The sequence below is a fragment of the Sander vitreus genome, chromosome 17 (assembly GCF_031162955.1).
Source record: "Sander vitreus isolate 19-12246 chromosome 17, sanVit1, whole genome shotgun sequence".
Taxonomy (NCBI): domain Eukaryota; kingdom Metazoa; phylum Chordata; class Actinopteri; order Perciformes; family Percidae; genus Sander; species Sander vitreus.
Window position 1 is genome coordinate 32,076,470 of NC_135871.1, and position 8,278 is coordinate 32,084,747.

Consider the following 8,278-nt stretch of genomic DNA (forward strand, 5'->3'; position numbering starts at 1 on the left):
GAGAGCTTTTGTTGAATAATGGGTTTTTATTTACCCAAAAAATGCAAAAAGAAATATAAACCAAGAACTTAATATCTAGGCCTATAAAAGAGGTCAACACAATATAATATACAATATAAACCAAGATATGAACTCAACAAACTAACCTCTTTGAAGGGGACCTATATTGGCCAAACCAAATCACACACACGGGGAAAACCAAGATGGACATAATAGCAACTAATACAAATAAACCTAAATCCCCCCTCCAGCATGGTAGCTGATGGTACGGCCCAATTGGCAGGCCATAGTATATAACAGTCCTCCCTTGGCCGTGCCTTTTCTGCACTAGCAAGGACCTCGCCACCAGCATGTAAAGACAGAATAATAATGATTAATCTAACAGAAACCCTTACAATGTAGAAAAGCTTGCACTCCATTTAAACCATGTGAAGCTAAAGGAAATAAATGTGGATTATGACAGTGTAATGTGTTGGTTTTGATGCCTGAATTGTTTGGGGGGTGGCTGACTGCCCAATACTCTGTGTATGTACTAAACAGCATGGGGTGAAACTGTACCATACTACCACTGCTGGCTGTTTTAACCTGTGTGGGCTAGACCATCACACAGTCTGACTCTGGATGCTGACTCCAAAGCTGGTTGGTTTGATTTAACGCCCAAAACAGCAACAGAAACAGCCAATCTAACATGCTGCTTTTAAAGACTCGTGACAACAACCTTTCTTAGATCTTAAACATCTACTTAAAATAATGAATCCAGATTGTCCAGCAGGGGAAAATCCTGGGAATTCTTGTTCAGATGACAAAGAAGCTTAAAGAAACAAGAAAACATTCAGCCTAATGTCCGACTGGCTTTAAATCAAAGGACATTTAGGAACTCTTCCAGACCTAAAATAAAAAGACCTTGAAAAATTAAAAGTGGGAAAAGTGAAGCGCTGTGAATACTTGATGTATGCACTGTAAAGAAACATGCCATTTCATAACACTGCCATTCAAAATGACACGACATGACACGACATTGGCCAATAGATGTTCCACCTGGCCAAACACCTCAATGGTTCACTGTTACCACTTCAGGAAGTAAGCACGACGAAAAGACCACAAGTGAACACAGTTTACGTTTTTTGTGAGCATATTTTTGTTAAGTCCAATGTAAATATATCTGCTGTGCATGTGTTGCACTGACTTGTTTGGTAAAAAAATAAAAAAAATAAGTGTGTGTGTGTGTGTAAATATGTCTGTGCATGTGAACAATCTGAAGGATTTTCTACAATTTGAACTATTATAGTATTATGGCAAAGCATACTACAGATGAGAGAGCTTTTCATTATGCACAACAGTGTGTGGAATCTGGTAATATGAATGAAGTGTGTGCCATTTGGTTCAAAAGTTAGATTGTGATAATGCTATATGTAGTTCTGGTTGCAGTGCTTCATTTTGCAGGATATATGAGGTATTTTGCAGTTTGGGTGTGTGGTTTTATGAATTGTGTTGAATATTTTTGACAAAACCAGCCTAGTTTGCAAAACTGTGTTTTAGCAATTGGAAAAACCTGTTATGTGTGAGTGTATTTTAATGTGTGAATATGTTTTGTGGTGCTCTGCTTGTAGTTCCTGCTGCTGTCCACCAGAGGGCGCCATGACGTCACTCACCAGTACAGAGAGGAAAACAAACTGGGGACTTTGGGTTAGTTGGGTTGTTCTTTATTAGGGTCCGAGCACCGACATCGTCGGGTACGAAGGCCCTATTGCTCTTCTGTTTTTTCTTTCTTTCTTTCTCCTTATTCATTTTATTCAATGCGTTTGAGCACAGTTTTCAGGTGCTTGGGCTACTCGAAAACTTACAAAAATTGGTATGCCTGTCAGACTTGGTGAAAATTGCGATCTGACATGAGTCTCGGGCTTGGGCATGGCAAATTGGCTCTATAGCGCCCCCTATCAGTTTTCAAAGTTAATTGTTAGTTGATGTCCTCTACCTAATGGGTTGACCAGATCCTGCTCAAATGTGTTCAGGAAAGCCCTAGATATTACATCACGACACAAAAAGCTGTAAACTGAACATACATTGTCTGATCTTCCCCAAATCTTTCATACATGATGTTACTCCAGGCCTGGAATGAATCACACGGGTCTCAGGCCTGATTATGGTAAATTGGCTCAATAGCGCCTTCTACAAATGTCAAAGAAATAGCCCCTGCAGTGTGTTTCACACACACACACACACACACACACACATGGGGATAATAATGGTCCAACATTATGCAAAATTGAATATTTTTTATTGGAAAACATAACCTTTTCTTGAAGGACGAACCCTAAACTCCCCGCCACCGAATATTTGCACCTCAGTCTTCCACAAAACCTAGAACAAACAACTGACGGGACAGAAAAGAGAGATTGACTCCCAGTCTTAGCTCAGATGTCATTTTATTGTGAAAATCTGCTCCTGTTGCAGCCCTTCCTGCCTCGTGACAGTTGGGGCTGTGACTCATCAGGAAACAACTCATGCTAATGCTAATGCTAGTGTGTGTGTGTGTGTGTGTGTGTGTGTGTGTGTGTGTGTGTGTGTGTGTGTGTGTGTGTGTGTGTGTGTGTGTGTGTGTGTGTGTGTGTGAGACAACGCTAATGTTTCTGCTAAAAGGTTCAAGTTTTGGCTTTATTGTCATACAACATAATAGTCCAATGAAATGCAATCGTCATTTACAGTTGGCTCTGATGTTAAGTTACCAACCGGGCTGCCTCTAAAATATAAAATATCGGGAAAAAAGTCAAAAATTCCAAAAAGCTGACGGAAACTCTTACAGAAAAAAGCAGCAAAAATGTCTGAAAACGTGACAAAAACCTGAAAAAAAGGATTAAAAACTTCTAAAAAGCCCTCCCGCATAAATCCTGCCTATGTGTACATAGTTTTCTCTCCACGTTAGTTATCTGGGCATTAGGGCTCAACGATGGGGGGAAAACATCTAATTGTGATTTTTCTGCCAGATATTGTGATGACTGTAACAAATAAAAGATGTCATGGAGCATTATAGCATGAGACACACTGTCAAGAGGACTCTATATTCTTATGCAAGGATGAGAACATAGATATGAACTGGCAGTAATAAGTGTTTTTCTTTTAATAAGCGTGGAACATTGAACAGTCCAACATGACTATAATCTGTAGGAGTCTTGTAATCTGCCAATAGAGACATAAGAAATGGGCACACAGACCACAAAGAGTGAAACTGTGCCTGCCTCAACTGTTCCACGTTGTCTTTTGCACCAAATCATAACTATTTTAGACACTAAAAAAGTTAATCTTAGACACTTTAGGTGTCTGTAGTGTGCAGTGAGCATTATTTTGTTATCTTAATAGCCCAATCTGAATAGTATTTCAATGTGTGTTTACTTTTTCCCATATCACATGACCTCTGACCATGTGTCATGGGTCACTGCAACCAAATACACCTGACGAAGGCCAACTTGTGGGCTGAGAAGTTGTGGGCCTTTTTTGCACTATTGAAGGATTTTTCCGGAGCATTAAGCTGTTGTGCAGACTTCATTTTTTTTAAACTTCTTTTGAACTAGTTTGTGTCTACAGTCTTTAAATCTTTGAGTCAGTAATGGAGCATCCACACAGCAGTCACTGACAACAACAACCAGGGCCGGCTCCAGCCCTTTGGTTGCCCTAGGCGAGATTGAGTTTTGCGCCCCCCCCCCAGTCTCGCAGTGCCAGATCTCCACAGTGCTGTGTCAGCGATAGAGTACCAATGTATGTACATTTTACTTGCATGTAAGTTAGACGGCATCAACATTTGGTCTAATCATAACTGGTCTGGCAACCCAAAGGCCAGGGTTTTGTTTCCAGATTTGTGTGCATGCTGACTTATGATGGGGGGGGGTCCACCCCCTGAACATTTTGAACATTAAACACTTCATTTCCTGCATTCAGGTGTATTTTTATGCACCTATTTCTACATTTTTCTGAATCAATTTATGCTGGAAATATCTTTATGTAAAGGGAAACATAGATTAAAATCCAAATATAAAAACATAATGGACTATAATGCAGTACGGCTCTCAGGAAATGTGCATATGACAATTATTCACCTCAGTGATACATGAATTCATTTTAATTCATTAATAAAGCCCTGGACTGTAATATTTCAGATGTGTTTGAGCAAGAGTTCTACTCATGTTCAAAACTTTGTGCACATTCAAAATATATCTCATCTGTGTTCTCTGAGATTTGGAGGAGTCGTGATATTTTGAGAAAAACCGTCTGACTGGCACAGAGCCCGTTTGGGACAGAGTTTAGGGAAGTGTCTGAACGCTGCTCTACATCGGAGGTGGAAACCCGAAACTAGACCTACTGCAGAAATACACAGAGCACAAACGGGACACATCTACCACAGCATGCCCACAGCAGAGCGCGTCCTTTAAGCTGCACAGACCACGGAAGCCGCGCTGCAGCAGCTCCGTGGTCTGTGCCGCTGCTCGTCTCTGTTGTTACAGCGAGAGAGGACGCTGAGCGACGCACAGGGCTGCTTCAGAGCTCCGTGAGGCTGAGGGGGGGGCGTCCTGGGATGATCATGTTTAATAAACATGTTTTATTTCGCATGTCATTCTAATTGTGTTATTAATGAGAAGTAGACCTAAGAGCGACACGGCGCCCCCAACACATTTGACGCCCTAGGCAATCGCGTAGCTCGCCGATAGCAATCACCGGCCCTGACAGCAACCACAGTCACACTTAGGGAAGAAACAAAGCTCTTATTGTGAAAGTCTGCTTCATGCTAGGGAAGCTGTGACGCTTCAGAAAGAACAACTCACATTCCGCGTCGACATTTTGAGTTTGAAGAAACTGTAAGTTGCTGTTTGATACTTTAACATCACGTTAGTCTTTGGTCTCTTCAGGGTTAGTTTCTGGCTCTGTGATGTTAAATATAATGTTTCTACTTCACTACTACAGAGGAGGTTTGAAATACTTTGCCAGGTGTTCATACGTCTGTCTGTCCCAACCGTGAGGCTGCAGTCAGGAAGCTTTACAGCTGTGTAGCTGAGGTCTAAATGAAGGCTGAGTTTGAAGATGGGGGGGGTGGGGTCCGAGCCTTTCTCCTGTTTAGGAAACAAACCGTCGTCTCCACCAGCGTAAAGTCAGACACAACAGCGTGACCCTCTTCTTCAGCAACTATTTGTACTGTTTGAAGAAACTGTAGGTTGCTGTTTGGTGCTTTAACAACACATTAAAGTAAAGCTAAAATATACTTTAAACTGTTTAAACATCATCCAGCGTTTAAATCCCGTTTTGTTTCATAAAAAGTTAAACATAATATTGGCTAAGTATTTTAACTCATTTCTAAAGGCGGTAAAAACAAGATTCTGTTTTTGTTTCGTTTGTGTGTTTGTGTGTGTGTGTGTGTGTGTGTGTGTGTGTGTGTGTGTCTGTGTCTGTGTCTGTGTGTGTGTGTGTGTCTATGTGTCTGTGTGTGTGTGTTTAACCGTCATTTAAAATTGCATAAAATGACGTGTTGCTTCATGTGGCCAATCAGTAAAAAGCACGTTAACCTCCATAGACGTGTGGAAAGTCCCTGGTGTTGCGTTCATGGGACAAAGGAGGAATAAATGCACCCTGACAATAACCACAGATATAATAATAATACACAGAGAGAAGATGCAAAGCTCTTTTATTTATTTATTTTTTTACTATTTTTTGGGCTTTTCTGCCTTTAATTGACAGGACAGGAAGGTGAGAGAGGGTGGAAACATTGAGACATAAACCTCTCAGTATATGTGAGCCATCACGGACACAGAAACAAAGCTCTTATTGTGAAAATCTCCATGTTGTAGCATGAACTACTACAGAGGAGGTTTGAAATACTTTGCCAGGTGTTCATACGTCTGTCTGTCCCAACCGTGAGGCTGCAGTCAGGAAGCTTTACAGCTGTGTAGCTGAGATCTAAATGAAGGCTGAGTTTGAAGATGGGGGGGGTCCGAGCCTTTCTCCTGTTTAGGAAACAAACCGTCGTCTCCACCAGCGTAAAGTCAGACACAACAGGACTCTACTGTTTCCTCTGGAACCTTTCAGAATAAAATGTAGTGACCTAAATGCCTCTGTTACTGTTGTAGTGATGTGTGGAGGAGGATGCACAGGACAGAAAGGTGAGATTGATTGTCATAATGGACTCTTGTCTCCATTAGAGGACAGAAAGATGACATTAGTCCTGGAGTCTTTCCAATGTCCCTGTTCTCCCAGAAAGAGAATGAATGACAGAGAGCAGAAATCATTCAGTGAAGAGCTTCAGACTTTATTTTCTGCTTGATGGCTTCTAGTTTCTCCAGCAGCTTCTGTTTCTGGAGATTAAAAAGTGGTCTTCCTGTCTTTCTAACAGGACCCATCAGAGACCACACCCTGCTGAACCTGAACCTGAGCCCAGCTGTGTGTCCATGAAGAGTCACCGGTCCATGGAGCCACCATTACTTTAAGAAAAGACCTGTAAGGGAGAGGAGAATAGAAATGGAGGAGAGGCTACTTGAACTGGAGGAGAGAGGATTGATGGAGAGACTTGAATGGCAGAAGGAGATAATAACAATGGAAAAGGAAATTGAAATGTTAAGAAGAAGATTGAGGTGAGTTGTGAACATCCAGCAAACTGGAACGAGTCTCATTGGATGGAGCTACGTCCCGTCTGGGTTGTTTTGGGTCCGTCTCACGCACACTCCTTCAAATAAAGTGCTTTTTCTGAAAAGGAATTATTGTAGCTGATGACTGAAATGAGAATATGTTTGCAAAATAATTCCCTGTATTACTCAAAATATCTTTCTGTTTAGACAACATTTTGAAATATCATGTTTTCATTTTTTTATTTTGATTTCAACAGATATATTTGAGTTTTGGACAGAAAGTAAAGCATTATTGGCATTTAATTGTTTATAATTAGGCCTACAGACATATTAATATTATATTTTATGCACGGAGACTTTTTACCTGAACACGTGTCCCTCAATAAATGTTTTTCTATCAGGACCCAGCAGAGACCAGAGTCTCCTGAACCTGAACCTGATCCTGAACCTGAACCCAGCTGTGTGTCCTTTAAGAGCGACCGGTCAAATGATCGCCATATTGACTTTAAAGGAGAGCAACCCTCTGCTGAAAAGAGGTCAGCTGTTCATAATATTATAATATTGCTGATTCATGTTTTAACTTGTATATATCCAGAGAAGTTTTTGGAGTTTTATGTTCAGCATCTTTCTTCTTCACATCTATTTCACATCTGAAAGCTGTTCAGGTAAGGGGAGACACCCCATGTGAATAGGAAAAAATAACTAATAGATATCAGCATGAAACTTACCCAGTTGATTACTGACATTAAGACAAATATGTTTTGTATTACAAGTTTTTAGAATATTTATGTTTAAATATGCAAATGAGGTATTATATCATTAAATATGGGCTCATTTGCATATATTTCACATTGGATATGCCAGATTCAAAATTCTTGTTTCATTTTGTTGACATATTAGCGTCACAGGTTTTTACAGAGGGTCCATGCCCAGGGTATGGGTTCAGTGCAACCACCTCCCTAAATGCTCCACTATCCCCATCTGAGAGCATCTCAACGTACCACACCTGGTGGCGATTCACAGACCTGGCCCACATGCTCTTTGCTGACTCCTGCTCCATTGTCTTACTTCATCCTGCAAAGTTTTTTGCACAGTCACTGTGTGTCTCTTTCCAGCTGTCAAACTCCTGCTCTGTTATCTTGTTCTGTTGCTTAGCATTTTCCTTCAGGGCACAAGCATGCCAATATGAGGATAGGACCTCATAGTCTATCACCAGTCCCGTAAGGATGTCAATGCACACACTGATCCCATAATGAGAGGTGAAGCCTCTCTTTTGCTAGTTGCCATCAAAAGACACACTTATATTAATGACAGCATCTGAATCCTCCCTCTGCAACTCTGCCACATCTGGGTCAACGTCTGCATAAGCCTGCCTGATCTTCTCCGTGGTCTTGTGTAGTGACTCCAAGCCTCTCTCAATGTTAGCGACTGAAATTAAATTTATAGTGTATTACTAACTGTTCATCGATATTATAAAACAAGAAATGGAATCATAGATGCAGGCCATAATCTATAATGCCACAAATGTTACAGAGAGAGACAGAGGCTAGATGTAAGACAAGATATGGGACGTTTCCCATTACTGCTAAACATACAGAAACAAGCTGTAACATTTTGGACACATCTAAATGTAAGTCAAAAAGACACATTCCATTTCAAAGCATTTAAAACCC

At 40.8% G+C, this 8,278-nt stretch overlaps 1 long non-coding RNA gene across 1 annotated transcript; it reads left to right on the plus strand.

Annotated features, from left to right (window-relative positions):
• Window positions 1–4,566: 4,566 nt before the first annotated feature.
• On the plus strand, window positions 4,567–7,528 carry LOC144532750 (uncharacterized). Its single transcript, XR_013503371.1, has 4 exons — window positions 4,567–4,847; window positions 6,374–6,611; window positions 7,007–7,413; window positions 7,514–7,528. It is a non-coding gene; the product is annotated as an uncharacterized LOC144532750 (long non-coding RNA).
• Window positions 7,529–8,278: the final 750 nt, after the last annotated feature.